The following is a 20,983-nucleotide window of genomic DNA, read 5'->3' as shown; positions in this document are numbered from 1 at the left end:
TGCACAATATGTAGCAAAAGCTTTAACACTAGTGCTAACATGAAGAAACACATGAGGATTCATACAGGCGAAAAGCCCTTTGCTTGCACAGTTTGTAGTAAAAGCTATGACCGAACTGACCATCTCAAAGTACACATGAGGATTCATACAGGTTAAAAGCCCTTGGCCTGCACAGTTTCTAGTCAATGCTCCAGAACTGGTTGTACTGTCTGTAACAGGACTTGGTATCACGTCGCTATGGACACAGTCTTCGTCTTAAATGTGAACAGAATACTACTGTCTTCCTGCATCTCAGTAGCTTCTAAAACTGGATGTAACCGTATGAACTTTAACTCCTATCTCATCTATATCACTTTCTTTAAAAAGGTCAGTATACTTTTCTGTTTGCCCATGCCTCTATTTTATATTATATTTTATTATTATTTACTATGCTCAAGTCTAACTAGTTTTAATTGTATACAAATCTCCTTTTATAATGAGCTTCAATAATGCTATCAGGCCCTGACCCTACTTTGAGAATCCCTTTCATAGTCCATGTAACGTGGTTACGTAACTGTAAACTGCAGTAGCAAACAGCTTGTGTTATCCTCCTTGTTTCTGTAAAGGCTTTGTTTCACAAAAATCCACTGTTGTCATGTTACGAGATTAATATTCTGTAAATAAACTTTGTGAATCCATATCATTCTTCTAAGTGTGTCTATTTAGCTGTATTTACACCTGCATTACCTGTGTGCACTCATTACCTCTCCAGTGGTTTTGGGGAGAACTTGTTTTAAATCACTCAATGTCCTTGATCCTTGTTCTTTGAAATGAAAACAGAAAACCTTTCTGTTTGTCACTGCCTTTTACTGAGGTTTTTGATTCTGCTCTCCTTTTATTTTATCATTATTCTAATTCTCAACTCATTAACTCATTTTAATTGGATACTAATGTGCTTTTATTATGTGTTTTTGTTGCACTAGTTCTGTACTGCTCTTAATGTTTTGTCAAAATCTCACAACACTTGTATTCATAATGAAAATATCAGATATACAAGCTCACATAGATCTGCTTAAACATTTGTGGGAAAATAATACAAATAAATACCCATAATTGTATTAAATTTAATTTAAAAGGTTCACCTATAATGACACGTTGAAAGTGATTAAATGTTATTTTAGGGCACTCTCAATGTCAGGTCTGGGGACCATCAGGGGTCCCAGTGAACCCTTACAGGTCTGTAACTCTGAGAGTGTAAACATGGAACCAAATGGACCCAGGGGTCATCACCATGCTGGCTTGTTGTAGACATTTTTGTCAAAATTATATTGTTGCCACAGACATACAAATGAGTGAACAATAATATTATCAGAAACACATAAAGAGCTACAGCCCTAATATACTGTATAGTACAGTGTTCAAGGGACCTTCGGGGTTCCTTGAAGAGTTGAATGAACACTGAGGATTTTAAAGTGTAGATTTTGGATCCCAGAGACAGCAAATTGTATCAAAGGAAGGGGTCCGTAGTGTGATCCATTTGGGGGTCCATGAAATGAAAAGGGTTGAGAACCACTGTTCTAGGGTATAGCATTAATGTACCTCTGTATTGGGAAATGAACTGATATAGTACATTCATTATTTAAGATCATTTAAAACTTTTTGTATTTTGCAATAATAATAATAATCCCAAGTCACACCTGGACTTGTCTCAGGACACATACCAGTGTGTCTCAGCACACCGTTTGACCTAGAAGAAAAGTCAAACAGTAACACCTGACCAGCCTGATGCAAACAAATATAGTAGGGCGGTTAAGCAAACCAATTGTGCATTTTATGATAGAAGCATGAAACTTTCAGGATATCATCTACATACCCCAAGGTTTGATTTCAGACGTGGAAGCACTTTCAGATCGACCTCTGGTGACCTTGAGCGGTCATTGACCTCAGAATTGCATTTTGCCCCATTATTCTCCATTATAATAATATATGCCTGTTCAAATGACAGTTTTGTTCTAATAAATGAAAAATGTAACCTAATAGTAACTCTACAGAAATGGTGATTATTACTATTATGATAGTTCTGTTATGACATTGTTATTATGACATTAAAACATCTAGGAGAGAGACAGCAGCAGTAAAATAAAGAAAAACAACATTGGTAAAAAGGGCTAATGCATTCAAGTGCAATGTTGGTACAATACTATTCAAAGGTGCTATTCATCTCATGTTGGCTTTGGTTTTGGGGGCAGTATATGGTGAGCGTAGTGGGCAGATAAGCCCATATATGGAAGGTATTGTGCATTTTATGAAAGAAGCATGAAACTTCCTACAGTGTTTCTATATATCATGAAGTTTGTTTTCAGACGTGGCAGCATTTCTGAATTGACCTTTTAAACTTGTCAGAGGCTGTACACATTTTGGGCTGTCAAACCATGTTTGAAACACCCATAAGGCCCATCTTAAACCCAGAAATGTTGTTTCCTGTAAACCTTTATGATTAAAATGTCATCTATAGGCTTAGCAGATTTAGTTTAAGCTTGATTCCTAAAAGTTGCATATTGGGCAATTTCTGTAATCAGAATCAGCAAATGAATCGCTTAATGAACAACTTGCCTGGAAATGACTAACATTTTGCTGTTAGTCAGCAAAATGTTAGTGGTGACTTAGTGGTGACTTAAGAGTCAAAGTCCATGTTTGTGATGTCCAGAAATTCATCTATTATCATGGTGAAGTCATGCAACCTTTCCTCATTTGCACAATTTGCATAAAGTATGTAATAATTAGGTCATGTTTTAGCTTGTAGCCAATTTAGAAAGGTGCTCTTAGAGACTACGGTAAGTCTATTTTTGAATGTCCATTAATGAATCTCTTGCCAAAAAAAAAAAAACAATGTATCTGGATGCATGTCCATGTATTGATTCTCCACCTTCTCACCTTCTCACCTACAGTACCTGCTCCCAATGAGCAGGTAGGGGTATTGTATGTTTCCTCTACCATAGGTGTGTGAATGTGAAGTACATTGTAAAATGCTTTGAAGAGTCAGGAAGACTAGTAAGGTGCTATTTAAATGCAGTCCATATACCATCATCCATCCCAGCATGATGCCCACTGGCACTCTGATGACATTCCTTGGTTGCAGTGGAACATTGATGGACATTTCTGGGATAAAAGCATTGCTTATGGTGGCATCGCCTTCATTCTCAATGGTAAATCCTGGACAAAATACACTGTGCTTATCGGATGCTTGTGGTTGTCCTCCTCCAAGAACCTGTTAGGATGTGATACTGTCTCCTACCCTGGGAGAAGGGCAAGGTATGTGCTTAAAGTACTCGTAGACTAGTGTCAATACAGTGCTTGGAGAACTTGATGCCACGCACAGTGACCATAAAGATACCGGTGCAGAGTTCTTCTTATTATTATATTGACAGACAAATATGAATCTGCACACTGTATATATATACACAGTAGTTCATCTGCAGGTCATGTTGTGGAAGGCTGCAGATCAGAGCGAGCCACCTGCAGAGGAAAGAGACGCTGTTTACTCCGAGGCAATGGCTGCAGCTGCCGAGCATTGAAGGCATGCAGCGAAATTAACTGCAGCTAGAAGCTAGACACCATTCTGTAAGACTATGTAAGTGTGAAGGAGGTGAGGTCCTCTACAACCCATTCCCAAGAAGGGGGGCCATAGCTGAATGAGTAGAGAGGCCACCTGGGAAACAGAAGGTCCCAGGTTCGATTCCCAGCCCTGACAATGTGTCGGGGTGTACATACTGTAAGCAACACCCTTAATCCCTAATGTCCCTGATCTCATGTCTGACCACTTGAGCAGTAATAACCTTACTGAAGCAGAAGTCTGAGAGGAGGGCTGTGGACAGTTGCCTACCAGTGACATCATCAGTAGGCAGGTTTGGTCATTTCAAACATTTTTCATTAATGCGAGAACAATGGCTTCTATTATAGCATGCAAACTTTCCAGGAATATAAAGCCTGCAGTTTATATTAGCTTGGATTAGACAGGCTTCTGACAGAAATTGTACCATATTATCTCAAACCATATCCTTGAGCTCTTGCCATCTGGTAGGAGGTTTAAGAGCATCAGGAGTCGGGACAAGCACCAGCATGCGGTCCAACAGTTTCTTCCACAAAACCATCAGAACCCTGAACGCTCACCATATACTGCCCCCAAAACCAAAACCAACATCATGAGATGAATAGCACCTTTGAATAGCATTGTACCTATATTGCACTTAGAATGCATTAGCAATTTCTTTCCAATGTTGTTTTTCTTTATTTTACTGCTGCTCCCTCTCTCCTAGATGTTTTTATGTCATAACAATGTCATAACAGAACTATCATAATAGTAATAATCACCATTTCTGTAGAGTGATTATTAGGTTACATTTTTCATTCATTAAACAAGACTGTCATTTTAATAAGCATATATATTATTATAATGGAGAATAATGGGGCAAAAAGTGGGAAAAATGCAATTCTGAGGTCAATGACCGCTCAAGGTCACCAGAGGTCAATCTGAAAGTGCTTCCACGTCTGAAATCAAACCTTGGGGTATGTAGATGATATCCTGAAAGTTTCATGCTTCTATCATAAAATGCACAATACCTTCCATATAATGAGCTTAACAGCTGTACTAATATGTTTTCACTGCCAACAGTTTGTCTTGTTGTTGTATTCATGAGGGTTTTATCACAAATAAATCCGCTGATGAAGACATAAGTCACAACAGTAGCTGCAGTAGCCTTTAAAATACATTATTTTTGCATGGAGGCTGTTTGTCTATTTTACATTTCCTCCTCAAAGACAGCTTTAAACTTGTTTTATTTTTCAATCAGCAGAATCTTTTCAGTCCATGTATATTAGAACTTACTGCAGTGACACCTGAACATTGAGGACCATATAATACCATGTAAGCTGTGGTAGACTTTCAGCCTGACCTAAAAAATAAAGATGTTTAAATAACAGATATATATATATTATGTCTAAATAAAATGTCTACCAATATATAACCAGACCTCTGACTCCTATAAATAGTCCAGAGAACAGAAGCAGTGAAGTGTTTCACTCAAGCATTGAGGTATGGATGATTATCCGTGCAGTAATGAATGCAGTCCACTAGGGGGCAGTATCACACAGGAGAAACAACACACACAGTATGTAGAGCAGATATGAGCTCTGAACACAACAGTAAATAGAAAGCAGACTTTCTACAGGTTGACCTTCTGTGGAAAACCACCAAGGTTACTACCAAGATAATCTATAGATCTGATATCCTTTAAAACCACCAAGGTTACTACCAAGATAATCTATAGATCTGATATCCTTTAAAACCACCAAGGTTACTACCAAGATAATCTATAGATCTGATATCCTTTATATATTATATATACTTTATCATAGTTTCAGGTTATTGGTAAAACTGACACATTAAGATACTACATTTATAAATGAGTTGTAGAAAATGTAAATGAATATAAAATGATAAACAATGTGGTGAGAATAAATGAATGAACAGAAGTCCTGTGAAAGATAAGAAGGATCAGAGAATCTGTGATCTGCTTGTTGAGACTCTTTGATCATCGATTAGTTTCCCCTGCAGAGGAAGAGGAGGAGCTTAGCAACACTTGGGTCTAATGCTAATGCTAATGCTAACAACAAAGACTCGTCTGCGGTTTTGTTTACGTTTCGTAACCCTGGTGATTATTTATCTGCACTAAGCGGTGAGTCAAAAAGCTGTGTTTATTATTATTGTTCATTAGTTGATAATAATGTTTGTGTATTTATTGCTGTTAGCCACCGTTAGCTTAGCATGCTAACGTTACAACGATGTAGTCTTTGATCAAGACAAGACGATGTTTTACATCTACGAGAGTCTTAGCTCCACCCCCCCCCCCCCAGTTTGTCCTGGAATGTCACCAGTAAAGCCCGTATTTCTCCAAACATGTACAAATACTAAATATAAGGTGTTTACCCGCTTGATCCAAATGTTAACTAGGTGTCCGTGTGTTTGTGTAATGTATGAATCCATATGTTTCAATAAAGAAGTGTTTTAATCCCGTCTGTGGCCGAACGCCATTTCCCCCCTCGTTTACTTCATCTTTACATTGAGTGTAATTCCGGCTTTCACCGGATGCGCCCCGTCACTACCACCCATTGGGAACTTCAGACAGAACCAGCCACAGACGGGATTAAAACACTTCTTTATTGAAACATATGGATTAATGTTCACAACACGTCCCAGCGACACCTTGAATATAACAATGAATTGACGTTGTTTATTAACAATATCTTTTAGCAGTGGTGAAAGTAACTAAGTACATGTACTCATAAGTACAATTTTAAGTGTATTTTACTTGAGTATTTCCAATACTTGTAAGTGAAAAGGTTCACCTATTATGACATGACCAACATAGCCTGGACACCAGGTTGAAAATCCTCAGTGTTCAATAGAGGAAGCCTTTATGACCACGGCCATTAAATATCAACCACTCCTACAGACCATCTCAGAGCTGGGTTATAGCTGCAGACTATTTGTTTTTATATTTGACAGCCTAGGACATTATACCCACAGACTGGTTGTTAGAGGGTTTCAACAACTTGGAATGGCCAAAAAGGAGGCAAAAAGGCTGTCAAAGTACTGTACTGTCTCTGCTATAATTGGCTCCACGTATGGCGGAGACGCTGTTACTTATACCCATAGAGCAGGGGTCTTCAACAGGGGGTCCTCAGAGCTACTATAGGGGGTCCGCCAAATCTTTGCGTTATAGGATTTCGTTTTTTTTTTACATTAACCCCTTGAACCCTAGAATTCCTTTTTTGAGGGGAACAATATGCCGAAAAAACAGCTGATCTACAAGCTCTTGTAGATCTTGTAGATCGGCTATTTTTGGCAAAGAGGCTATAGGTGTAGAGGGACAAAAGAGCAGACTGAGTAAAAAAAAAAACTCTAATCTGAAACACAATTTTATATAATATATAGTAGGGACGCACCGAATATTCGGCCACCAAAACATATCGGCCGATAATGGTTAAAAAAATGCATTTTCGGCTTTCGGCCGAAAGCGTTTTTACGCCGAAAAATATCACGAAAGACACCGAAACATATCGGCCGAAAGAAACCGAAACATATCGGCCAAAAGAAACCGAAACATATCGGCCGATATCACCGAAAGACACCGAAACAATGCTATTTTCAAAAAATCTTGGAATTAAATCTGGAATAATCTTGTTATATCATTATATAAATGTTTACATTTTACAATCTTTCAGCAGTCAGTCTGGAATTAATGTATGCATTCAAAAGTGCTTAATAAATGTTTTATGGACCCATAATAGTGATTATTATTTAAAGGGATATTTCACTTTAAAAAAAACTTTTGGTCATTTTATCATCTACTCAGGCCTTTGTGATCCCCCCAGACAGTTGTTAAGTTGCTTGATTCATTATTTAGATATTTGATATTCATTTGATCAGACACGCCCCCTTCCTATACAAACCCATTGTAACTTCAAACTCGATTTTAACCATGTTAGATTCATCAAAAACACCCATCCTTGGTTCTGGTGACTCATCCTGCCCTCCTAATGCGTGAGGGGGCCGTGTTTTTACGGGGCCAGAGCTCTGCTCTGGACACGTATTGTTATTCGCATTATTCTGTCACTTCTTCTTCTTCTGCCACTTTTCGCAGTTCTGGCTGAACCGCGCTGTCGGTTTTTACGAAACTCGGCCATATGGTAGATGGTCATGAAAAACGATCAAAAAATAATTCTCACAATCTTTCGTCCAAAGGTGGCGCTATAGCACTCAATTGAAAATGCCAACTTTGACCAGGTACAATTCATGCCCTGTTTGACCTACAGCCATGAAACTTGGATACACATATGCGTCTCCTCATGCTTAACAACTTTCACACTCTGACTTTTGACCTCTGACCTTTAGATCTCCCTTGACTCATGAGGAACACACGTATCGATTTGACCATTAAGCTCCGCCCTTAGATTTTCCGCAATTTTGAGCAGTTTGAAAAATACTTGTTTTTGCCAGTTCTGGCTTAACCGTGCATACGCTTTTTACGAAACTCGGCCATATGGTAGATGCTCATGAAAAACTACCAAGAAATAATTCTCACACTCATTCGTCAAAGGGTGGCGCTATAGCACTCAATTGAAAATGGCAACTTTGAACAGTTACAACTCATGCCCTGTTTGACCTACAGCCATGAAACTTGGATACACATATGCGTCTCCTCATGCTGAACAACTTTCACGCTCTGACTTTTGACCTCTGACCTATAGATCTCCCACCATTTTGAATTATATGAAAAACAGTCATTGGCTCCTAACTTCTGCATTTTTTCACTTATGGAAAATCCGTTGGAATTTTTTGTAGGCAGTGGTCCACAGTTCAAGTGTTAAACATTTCGTGCAGATTGCTCAAAAATCCCAGGAGGAGATAGATTTTAACTATTACAGTTTTTTGAAAATTATTTATCTGTGCCTAAAACATACATGCAGACTCACATTTCTTTGAAACTTTGCAGAAATGTACAGGGTCATTCCAAATATCACTGAAACCAATCTTACTCCAATTGGCCAAAAGGGAGCGCTATAGCAATTTTTTGAAAAGGCAGACTTTAAACAGGCATAAGTCATGCCTCGTTTGGCCGAAAGTCGTGAAACTTGCTTACACATGTGCCTTGACTCATGAGGAACACACGTATCGATTTGACCAGTAAGCTCCGCCCTTAGATTTTCCGCAATTTTGAGCAGTTTGAAAAATACTTGTTTTTGCCAGTTCTGGCTTAACCGTGCATACGCTTTTTACGAAACTCGGCCATATGGTAGATGCTCATGGAAACTACCAAGAAATAATTCTCACACTCATTCGTCAAAGGGTGGCGCTATAGCACTCAATTGAAAGTGCCAACTTTGAACAGGTACAACTCATGCCCTGTTTGACCTACAACCATGAAACTTCGATACACACATGCGTCTCTTCATGCCCGACAACTTTCGTGGTCTGACTTTTGACCTCTGACCTTTAGATCGCCCACCATTTTGAATTATATGAAAAACAGTCATTGGCTCCTAACTTCTGCATTTTTTCACTTATGGAAAATCCGTTGGAAATTTTTGTAGGCAGTGGTCCAAAGTTCAAGTGTTAAACGTTTCGTGCAGATTGCTCAAAAATCCCAGGAGGAGATAGATTTTAACTATTACAGTTTTATGAAAATTATTCATCTGTGCCTAAAACATACATGCAGACTCACATTTCTTTGAAACTTTGCAGAAATGTACAGGGCCATTCCAAATATCACTGAAACCAATCTCACTCCAATTGGCCAAAAGGGGGCGCTATAGCAATTTTTTGAAAAGGCAGACTTTAAACAGGCATAAGTCATGCCTCGTTTGGCCGAAAGTCGTGAAACTTGCTTACACATGTGCCTTGACTCATGAGGAACACACGTATCGATTTGACCATTAAGCTCCGCCCTTAGATTTTCCGCAATTTTGAGCAGTTTGAAAAACACTTAAACCCAGGATTTTTCAGCTATTTGCATGAAACTGTATCATCTGTGTGATCTCCTTTTTCACAGGTACTTGTCTGTTGGGCCAATGGCGTCTCCCTTAAATGAATGCCTCACAATCTCAAGGTCGCCAGTTCAAGCCTCACTTGATGCAGACTTAATTTAAGTTGAATTGCAAACAACATGACTGTATCAATGAATACATGTGCAAATGGTAAAGATAACCTGAAATGCTTATTTGAGAGTACGTTTTTTCAACGTATGACATACTTCATTCTGAAAATAGCTGATCTACAATCTCACAACTTTTCATGGTTTGTGAGCTTGTAGATCGGCTACTTTCACTAGTTTTGGTTCTGAGGAGATGTACAATTTCTTCATTGGTAAATGGTTTGTGAACGAGTGATCTTAGTGTTAGTGAAACAGGGGCTTGGTTCATGAAAGAAGGCAAGAGTTTATGATCTTCAACAGACAATATCAGCCTGGACAAAGCTATAGCACTATAGGTAGTGTTGCAGCCTATTAGTCTGAAGGTTGAGAGTTCGAATCCTGTTAATGGCAGTAAGTTGAGATGTCCAATCAAACCATTATGTTTCCATCTCTCTCTCTCATCAATCTATTGTTTCCATGTCACTCTCTCTCTCTTCAATCTATTCCGTTTCCATGTCTCTCTCTCTCTCTATTCACTGGCCCCGTATTATCGCTGCTTGCAGCTATATTTTCAATTACTTTTTTCATTTATTTTTAATATTTTTTTTGAAAAATGAAAAAAATAAAATACAATAAAAATGTTAAATAAAAATAAATAAAAAAGTAATCGGAAAAACACGGCCCCCTCACACATTAGGAGGGCAGGGTGAGTCACCAGAACCAAGGACGGGTGTTTTTGATGAATCTAACATGGTTAAAATGGAGTTTGAAGTTACAATGGGTTTGTATAGGAAGGGGGCGTGTCTGATAAAATGAAGATCAAATATCTAAATACTGAATCGAGCAACTTAAAAACTGTCTGGGGGGATCACAAAGGCCTGAGTAGATGATAAAATGACCAAAAGTTTTTTTGAAAGTGAAATATCCCTTTAAGTTTTGCCACAATCATGTATTTTGCCATAATCAGGTAGCTGATCAACATTGCTAAACAAATAAATTAATTATATATATTTATCATATTCGGCCTTTCGGTATTTGGTTTTCGGCCACCTGTTTTCTATTTTCGGCATTCGGTTTCGGCCAAGAATTTCCCATTCGGTGCATCCCTAATATATAGTAGGGGTTTCCTGCTTCATCTCTCTCTCAGCTAGGGGGTCCTTGGCCTGAAAACGTTGAATACCCCTGCCCTAGAGTACTGAGTGACATGCTTATTGCATCATGAAGACATATGTCATGGTTTTGTGAATGTAACCTTAACTATACCTTTAATATGTGTGTCCTTGTAGGCTGTCCTCTCCAGCCTCTACCAACATTAGCAACTACAATCAAGCCAGCTATCATGGCTGAAATGGCTGAATCCGCTGTAAATGATTTTTGCCGTCTCTGCAATTGTCTGAATTGTCGGAAAGGCGCTCGTTTACAGCACACCAAGAACATTTACGAACGTGAAGGACCTGACAACAAAAGCATATTTCAGCGCCTGCTGTCAGTGGGTCTACAGTTGCAGCCACAGGACAACAAATCATCTCGTATTTGCGATCAGTGCTTCAGACTAATTAAAACAATAGAGGAGTCGTTGTTAACACTCAACAAATGGAAACTTTCTGAAGAAACTGGTCCAGAACCGCCCGCTAGTAGCCAACCCAGTACTACTACACCCAAAGCTACACCACCCCAAACAGACGAACGGAGTGGAGAATCGCCTTCTGAAGCACCACGGACAGGGAAAAGTCAAAGGCACCATCCCCCAACACTCAAAACCCCCGGGACAGTCACAAGACAAAGTGAGACAGAGGTAAGAAGTTCACAACAATGTACTAACGTAATGCTTTTCATGATCTTATTTCTTAATATCAGAGTCAATTCTGTGGCTAAATCTAAATCACATATTAACTAGATAAAGTCACAGGTCTCCACCAGGTCATTGAGGTTATTGTGGCCTCCTGGTGGCACTATAATAGGCCAATGTGAAAAGGGTGGCATTTCTTCCCCGGCCTTTTCATGGCAATCAGCAATTGTATTCATGATTTGAGGCATTTTGAGGCACACAACAAAAAATGTGTTTAGCAAAAATCGACAGAAGTGTTTCACTCAAGCATTGAGGTATGGATGATTAATTAATTTGAAAAGACAATTTGAAAAGGTTGGCATTTCTTCCTCGGCCTAGTGGGAATGTGCATTCCCAGTTTGGGGTCATGCCTATGTTCCCTCAGCCCTATGTTCCCTCAGCCCTATGTTCCCTCAATCCCTAACAAATTTATTTTATCCAAATTACTCCCTATGTTCCCTCAGCCCTATGTTCCCTCAACCCTATGTTCCCCCATCCCAAATTAGACCCTATGTTCCCTCAGCCCTATGTTCCCTCATCCCAAATCATACCCTATGTTCCCTCAGCCCTATGTTCCCTCATCCCAAATTAGACCCTATCTTCCCTCATCCCTATGTTCCTTCAGCGTCACGTATGGCCCTTCCATAATGTGCTGTTGGGGTCACCTGTTGGGTTCCCCCGGGCTCCCCAAGGCATCCCCCAAAGGTATAAGACTATATATAGATATATTATTAATAAGTTATAAGTTATAAGACTTCATAAAGTTTTCTTTACACCGATGATGATGGTGACTACAACATTAAATTGTGGCTACGTGGTGCAGCTCCGACGGCCCGCTGCTCCGAAAGCCCACCAGTCCGACAGCCGTCCCTGGGCGCGGAGGTGGACCGGGGACCCCCGGGGGTCCCTGGCTCCGGAGGCTTAACCCGACCAGTCTGTCGGTCGGGTCAGGCCTCTACAGCCAGGGACCCCTGGGGACCCCTGGGGAGGCCTCGACGGACACCCGGCTCTCCAGGCGGTCCCGTGGACCCACTCTTAAGCACCCCTCAGCGGGCGTTAAGTGAAGTTACAGACCGTGGCCCAAGCACCGCGGGGACCTGGTGGTACAAACCAGAATAGTCGCCCCTGGGACTATTCTGAACTTAGCGCGTCGGGCCCGGCTCACCGGCCGGTCCCGCGTACCCACGATTAAGCACCCCTCGGCGGGCGATAAGTCGGGGGGGGTCCCGCGGCCTACAGACCGCAGGTACCTGGTGGTACAAGGGGTGCCGCAAATAGTTATCACGCCCATTAGCAGGGTTTTGTTTCCTCGCTGAAGATTGTCTTCTTTCCTCTATGGTCTGAGCTGATTTCATTTCTCTTGGCTATGGTTTCGCTAGGTAGCTGGTAGGGACAGTGGGAATCTCGTTCGATTAACTCGGGTGCAGCCACTGCTGAGTTGCGGGACAACCGCGGCGCCGGGCACAACCCACATAGATACGTAGCTGCTCGCAGGTTCATGTCAAGTTCCCCCGCCCCCAACCCCATCAAGGTAACTTGCCTTGTGGGTCCACAATCGGGAACTTTGGTTTACTCAACTCCTGCGTGCGCCACCTATGTTGTCTACACCCATATCAGTTACTGTCCCGGCGTGGTCACTTGGCAGTGACTGCACGCCCAACTCAGACGAGTCTGCAGCGCCCTTTAAGACAAGCATATGCTACTGGCAGGATCAACCAGGTAGGCCTCCTGTTCCGCCACAGAGACAGCGCGCCCAGGTGAGGCGCGCACCGTGGGGTTGCCGGTCCGTGGAGACTGCCAAGGCCCCCCGTGAGAGGGGCGGCGGGAGCTCCCGGCGGCCAAGCTCCACAGGTACGTTCTAGAGCGAGTGGGCGTCCCGACCGGGAGACTTTTTCACAGGAGGGAGGCAGGGACGAGCGGGACGCCTCCTGGGCCACGGGGAGGGGACAGGGAGGTACGACGCGGAGATCCACAGACGGAGCCTCACGTCGGGCGAGGCTCCGTCGCCCTAGCTATCCTATGGCACCAGTCGGCCCTTGTCCGTAGCTTCCCCCTCTCCACCAGGGGAGAGCCAGGGCGACCTGAGGCTGCAACACTTCAGGCTGCAACCTCCAGGATCCATGGCCCTGCGAGGCACGGGGACGCCCCCGAATATGGTGCACAATGTCCGGCCATGGTCTCTAGCTACCCTATGGCACAAGTGGCCACTTTCCCCCCAATGCGAAATTTCACGCATGGGAGAGGCAGCGAGCCCTAAAGCTCCTGAGCCTTCCGGAGCTTTCTTCGGGTTTTTCGGCCACCGTTTGCCCGGGCAGCCACCCAGGGGCCCGGGGGGGGGGGGGGGGGTACCGACACGTGCGCACCCCCGGCCCGGATCCAACGAGCCCTCCGCTGGCCCCGAGCGACCCACGGACCGGGAGGTACGGGCCGTTTTAGCCCGAAAAAGCACAGATCGACAAGCCGAAAAAAGTTGGAATTTTAGGCCGGGGGTCCTCCAGGGGGTCCCCGGGGACCTCTGGAGCCCATGCGGACACTTAGAAAAAAAATCGAAATTTTTCAAAGAACCATGATTTTGGGGGTCTTCACCGCCCCGTCGCTACCCCAGGAACTGGAAGGTGCCTCTTCCTGGGCATGATCCCTAGCTATCTTATGGCACGAGTCGGCCCTTCTCCCTGGCTTCCCCCTTCCAGCAGGGGAGAGGCCAGGAGCCCTGGGCCTCCCGGCAGACTGCCGGGTTCACACTCGGTTGCTCTACCCGCTCCGGGAGCCACCGTCCCTGGGCGCGGAGGTGGGCCGGGGACTAGTGATGAGCGGGTCGGGTTTTTTCATGACCCGCCCCGCCCCGCCCCGCGACGGAACCCAACCCGCCTCAACCCGCCCCGCGAACCCATATATAAATCTATGGCTCAACCCGCCCCGCGCCCCGCAATGTTTTTTTAATTCTGTAAAATCATGGTTAGAAAATAATCCCCAAGTGTATTCAAACTGTTTTATTGTTATTATTCTTATTCTTATTAGGAATAAAGACAAAACAAGAGCATGTGATCATTTTATTTTTTTTTGCGTGTGAGAGCGGCTGACCCGCTCACCCACAGCCCGCATAATTGCCTCTGAAATTCTGACTCGACCCACCCGCGCCGCGGGTTGACCCGCGGGTCCCGCGGGTTACGGGTCGACCCGCTCATCACTACCGGGGACCATGGACTGGGGAGGGCGCCGCCTTGTGGACACGGCCGGTATTGCGCCCCGCGGCCACCACAGGCCTATCCAGGCTTGTGGATCTGCTCTTTTTCCACCCTTTTTGAGCCCGGATTTCGGCTTTCGGACCCGCGGGGCGTCGGAGCCGCGCCACGTAACCTTAAATTGTACGTGTTGAAAGCATGTTCTGGGGGTACGTATACATGTACATTATGTCACAAGGAAAACTTGACCATGATGACCATGACCATGACTGACCATGATGCTGACCATGATACTGACCATGATGCTGACCATGATGCTTGGGCAACATGATTGGTCAAACTTAATTGCTTTGACCTGGTCAGCTAAGACACATTAAACTATATGTATAGTTTCTCTCATCAATTCAAATTCAGACAGCTGTGAAACTGACTGATGTTAAATTATATTGATAATTTCTCATCAATTCAAATTCAAACAGCTTTGAAACCTATAGGTACCTATAACAACAGCTGCAAAGAATTACTGATCATTGCAGTGAACTATTGAACTTTTATCACAGCTAATAAAGTAAAATATTAATAATAATAATGATACATGTCTATACTAATATCGAGCTTTTGTAGATATCCAAAACAACTACATTACAAAAAAATGAGTTTAAAGGTATAATAAGCTATGGAAAACTTAGCTTATTATAAAAAAATAAAAAAATAGAGGGGGATTTAAATGAGTACAAACAAAGTTCTGATATACAGACATGAACATTACACAGTCAAATGAATACGGGTTGGACATATATGGCTGGAGGTCCTCCCCCAGAAACTTTTTAACACAGTAGATACTGTATTAAAAAGGGAGTTAAATACTTTTATCAGTCATAGGAAAATGATGGGTAAATTATTTTATTTTATCCATTACAACCCTAAACTTATAGAAATCGTTTTGATGACTGAAGCAAATAACCACTCCTGATATTGACATAATTCTGACATGATACTGACCACCATGATACTGACCATGATACTGACATAATACTGACATAATACTGACCATGATACTGACATGATACTGACCATGATACTGACATGATACTGACATGATACTGACCATGATACTGACATGATACTGACCATGATACTGACATGATACTGACATGATACTGACCATGATACTGACATGATACTGACCATGATACTGACCATGATACTGGCATGATACTGACATGATACTGACCATGATACTGACATGATACTGACATGATACTGACATGATACTGACCATGATACTGACATAATACTGACCATGATACTGACATGATACTGACATGATACTGACCATGATACTGACATAATACTGACCATGATACTGACATGATACTGACCATGATACTGACCATGATACTGACATGATACTGACCATGATACTGACATGATACTGACATGATACTGACATAATACTGACCATGATACTGACATGATACTGACCATGATACTGACCATGATACTGACATGATACTGACATGATACTGACATGATACTGACAGACAGACAGACAAGACAAAACATTAGAATATTACATGGGCTGAAGGAACATAAGGCTGAAGGAACATAGGGCTGAGGGAACATAGGGTTGAGGGAACATAGGGTCTATTTTGGGATGAGGGAACATAGGGCTGAGGGAACATAGGGTCTAATTTGGGATGAGGGAACATAGGGCTGAGGGAACATAGGGATGAGGGAACATAGGGCTGAGGGAACATAGGGCTGAGGGAACATAGGGTTGAGGGAACTTGAGTACGCTCCCCAAAGTTTCACGCCTGATCGCACGCTGCGTTCATCATTCGAAAAATGCAGGGCAGAGTTTTTTCCTTGGCCTCTAGGGAGTGTGTGTGCAAAGTGTCACGCAGATCGGCCTGTTATAGCGCCACCTTGAAGCTCATTATCAGACTCCAATTTTAGCCTTCAACTTCTTGTTTATGCCCCAAAATGACTGGATAATATACAGGTTTTGTAGCAATTGTAGAAATCCTAGACGTTAATTGTCGAATGTGTTTAAGCATGTTCTAATCATGTGTATTTTACTTCAAAACATTTTCAATCTCTTTTTTTTGTTTTTTTTGTTTACATTTTGAAAAAAAATAGCCAACTTAACATCGTGGTGCCCACTCTGCCTTGGTGCCCACCTATCCTGTTACCCTGAGGTCCCCAGTTGAACCGGCGTCCTCTGAGCGGTCGGTCCCAGGTATTTCTGGGGACCAGGGACCCCCATAAGAGAAGATTTGTGTTCATAAGATTGGGACGTTCACTGCATATTTTGCACCATTCATCATCGGTAACGAGTGGCTCTAACTCTAACAGCCGCTGCTGGCTGCGTGCACGCAGCGAAACAATGCGAGGTGACGCGAGGCAACACCAGGGCAACACTCACACAATCACGTGAAGCATGTGTCCTCTCCCCCTGCGCCTTCATGGCTGTACATGGGGCCAACACGTGCTATAGGGTGGTTGTGTGAGTGTGGCTTCAGGAACTAAATTACTAGCCTCGATCTCCAGGCTTTTAGTTTTTAGTTTTGCTAAAAAATAAAAGCTTGGAAATTCCTGTCCCAGCTGTTGGTACGCAAAAGCGCCTCGTGTCGTCTGATGTGGTGTGCATTATTTATTTTGGGTGCGCATGCGCACCTGCGCACCAGTTATGTGCACCCCTGGTTCCAGGGGGTCCCCAGCAGCAAATAGACAATATACAAGGTCTCAACCCGTTTTACAGTACAGGACAATACAGGTGCTGAGCGCTCCGGTTCTCCATTTATAGATGTCCCTATCAGTACAACAGGCAGCAGCATTCATTCCACAAACAGCTTGTTTGTTGCAACATTTATGAAAATATTTCCTCTTCACTGTTTGACTCTAATTAACTTAATTATACATTATAGTTCACCTCTAAATGATTAATCACTTATTTTTTGTTGTCAGGACCTGAGCTCTGCTGCCCCCTGGAGGACTGTTGCCTGCGTGACTTCCATCTACTGCACTGACACTGAGACAGGCTGTGAGTCAGACACACACACACACACACACACACACACACACACACACACACACACACACACACACACACACACACACACACACACACACACACACACACTGTATGCCACATGAACCCTAGCATCCTCATTATAGGTGAACTTTTGCCAAAAAAGTGAGAGTTCAAAGAGCTTGTGATCTTGTAGATCAGTTATCTTTTGAGAAATGGTTAGAGGGACAAAATGAGGGAGCCAAGGATAGACCCCTGGGGGACCCCGGTCAATGAAGTACTACATCTGCTGTCGGGCAGAAACAAACTATGTCCAAAATATTAACTTCTTTAAAACAACACAACAAACACATCCTCATCAGAGTTATACAATGTGTCCTTATATTATCATCACTTTACCCACATACATTATATTATATTATTATTATATTAAATACATTATATTATCATCACTTTACCCACATACATTATATTATATTATTATTATATCTATCTATATATACATTTCTAAACCCAAAACCCCGCAAAAAAAACCTGCCACTGTGTGGGACTAAACACAAAAACAACATATCAATGTCACTAACAAGACATGCCACAACGTGCAGAATTACTACGCGCAGTCTGTAGGCCACTTCATACTGCTCAGCACACATCTGCCCCCTCGCAGCATAATTAATTGCGGCCAACACAAACTCACAACATTACAGTCGGCCATGTTGTGCCTTAGCGTCATCGCCGACCACCGCCCAACGAGACCCAAGTGAGGTCAGACAACACACTCCATATTTGGGCATAGCTCCATTGGGAACATCTCCTATTATGGCTTTATATAACCGCCCAACGAGACCCAAGTGAGGCCAGACAACACACTCCATATTTGGGCATAGCTCCATTGGGAACATCTCCTATTATGGCTTTATATATTATAGAGACCAACAAACACAAAGCACCGCGCAGCGGATAGGGGGGAGGGGCGCGCAGCGCCCCGACCCTCTAGTTAAATACATTATATTATCATCACTTTACCCACATACATTATATTATATTATTATTATATTAAATACATTATATTATCATCACTTTACCCACATACATTATATTATTATTATTATTATTAATATTATATTAAATACATTATATTATCATCACTTTACCCACATACATTATATTATATTATTATTATATTAAATACATTATATTATCATCACTTTACCCACATACATTATATTATTATTATTATTATTAATATTATATTAAATACATTATATTATATTATTATTATATTAAATACATCATATTATCATCACTTTACCCACATACATTATATTATTATTATTATTATTATTATATTAAATGCATTATATTATATTATTATATTAAATACATCATATTATCATCACTTTACCCACATACATTATATTATTATTATTATTATTATTATTATTATTATTATTATTATTATATTAAATACATTATATTATATTATTATTATATTAAATACATCATATTATCATCACTTTACCCACATACACTATATTATCATCACTTTACCCACATACATTATATTATCATCACTTTACCCACATACATTATATTATCATCACTTTACCCACATACATTATATTATCATCACTTTACCCACATACATTATATTATCATCACTTTACCCACATACATTATATTATCATCACTTTACCCAAATACATTATATTATCATCACTTTACCCACATACATTATATTATCATCACTTTACCCACATACATTATATTATCATCACTTTACCCACATACATTATATTATCATCACTTTACCCACATACATTATATTATCATCACTTTACCCACATACATTATATTATCATCACTTTACCCACATACATTATATTATCATCACTTTACCCACATACATTATATTATCATCACTTTACCCACATACATTATATTATCATCACTTTACCCACATACATTATATTATCATCACTTTACCCACATACATTATATTATCATCACTTTACCCACATACATTATATTATCATCACTTTACCCACATACATTATATTATCATCACTTTACCCAAATACATTATATTATCATCACTTTACCCACATACATTATATTATCATCACTTTACCCAAATACATTATATTATCATCACTTTACCCACATACATTATATTATCATCACTTTACCCACATACATTATATTATCATCACTTTACCCACATACATTATATTATCATCACTTTACCCACATACATTATATTATCATCACTTTACCCACATACATTATATTATCATCACTTTACCCACATACATTATATTATCATCACTTTACCCACATACATTATATTATCATCACTTTACCCACATACATTATATTATATTATCATCACTTTACCCACATACATTATATTATATTATCATCACTTTACCCACATACATTATATTATCATCACTTTACCCACATACATTATATTATCATCACTTTACCCACATACATTATATTATCATCACTTTACCCACATACATTATATTATATTATCATCACTTTACCCACATACATTATATTATCATCACTTTACCCACATACATTATATTATCATCACTTTACCCACATACTTTATATTATCATCACTTTACCCACATACATTATATTATCATCACTTTACCCACATACTTTATATTATCATCACTTTACCCACATACATTATATTATCATCACTTTACCCACATACTTTATATTATCATCACTTTACCCACATACATTATATTATCATCACTTTACCCACATACTTTATATTATCATCACTTTACCCACATACATTATATTATCATCACTTTACCCACATACATTATATTATCATCACTTTACCCACATACATTATAATCATCACTTTACCCACATACATTATATTATCATCACTTTACCCACATACATTATATTATCATCACTTTACCCACATACATTATATTATCATCACTTTACCCACATACTTTATATTATCATCACTTTACCCACATACATTATATTATATTATTATTATATCTATCTATATATACATTTCTAAACCCAAAACCCCGCAAAAAAAACCTGCCACTGTGTGGGACTAAACACAAAAACAACATATCAATGTCACTAACAAGACATGCCACAACGTGCAGAATTACTACGCGCAGTCTGTAGGCCACTTCATACTGCTCAGCACACATCTGCCCCCTCGCAGCATAATTAATTGCGGCCAACACAAACTCACAACATTACAGTCGGC

Source organism: Gymnoscopelus microlampas, assembly GCF_963454915.1.
Source record: "Gymnoscopelus microlampas genome assembly, chromosome: 7".
In the NCBI taxonomy this organism is placed as follows: Eukaryota; Metazoa; Chordata; class Actinopteri; order Myctophiformes; family Myctophidae; genus Gymnoscopelus; species Gymnoscopelus microlampas.
Note: the sequence above shows the minus strand (reverse complement) of the source record.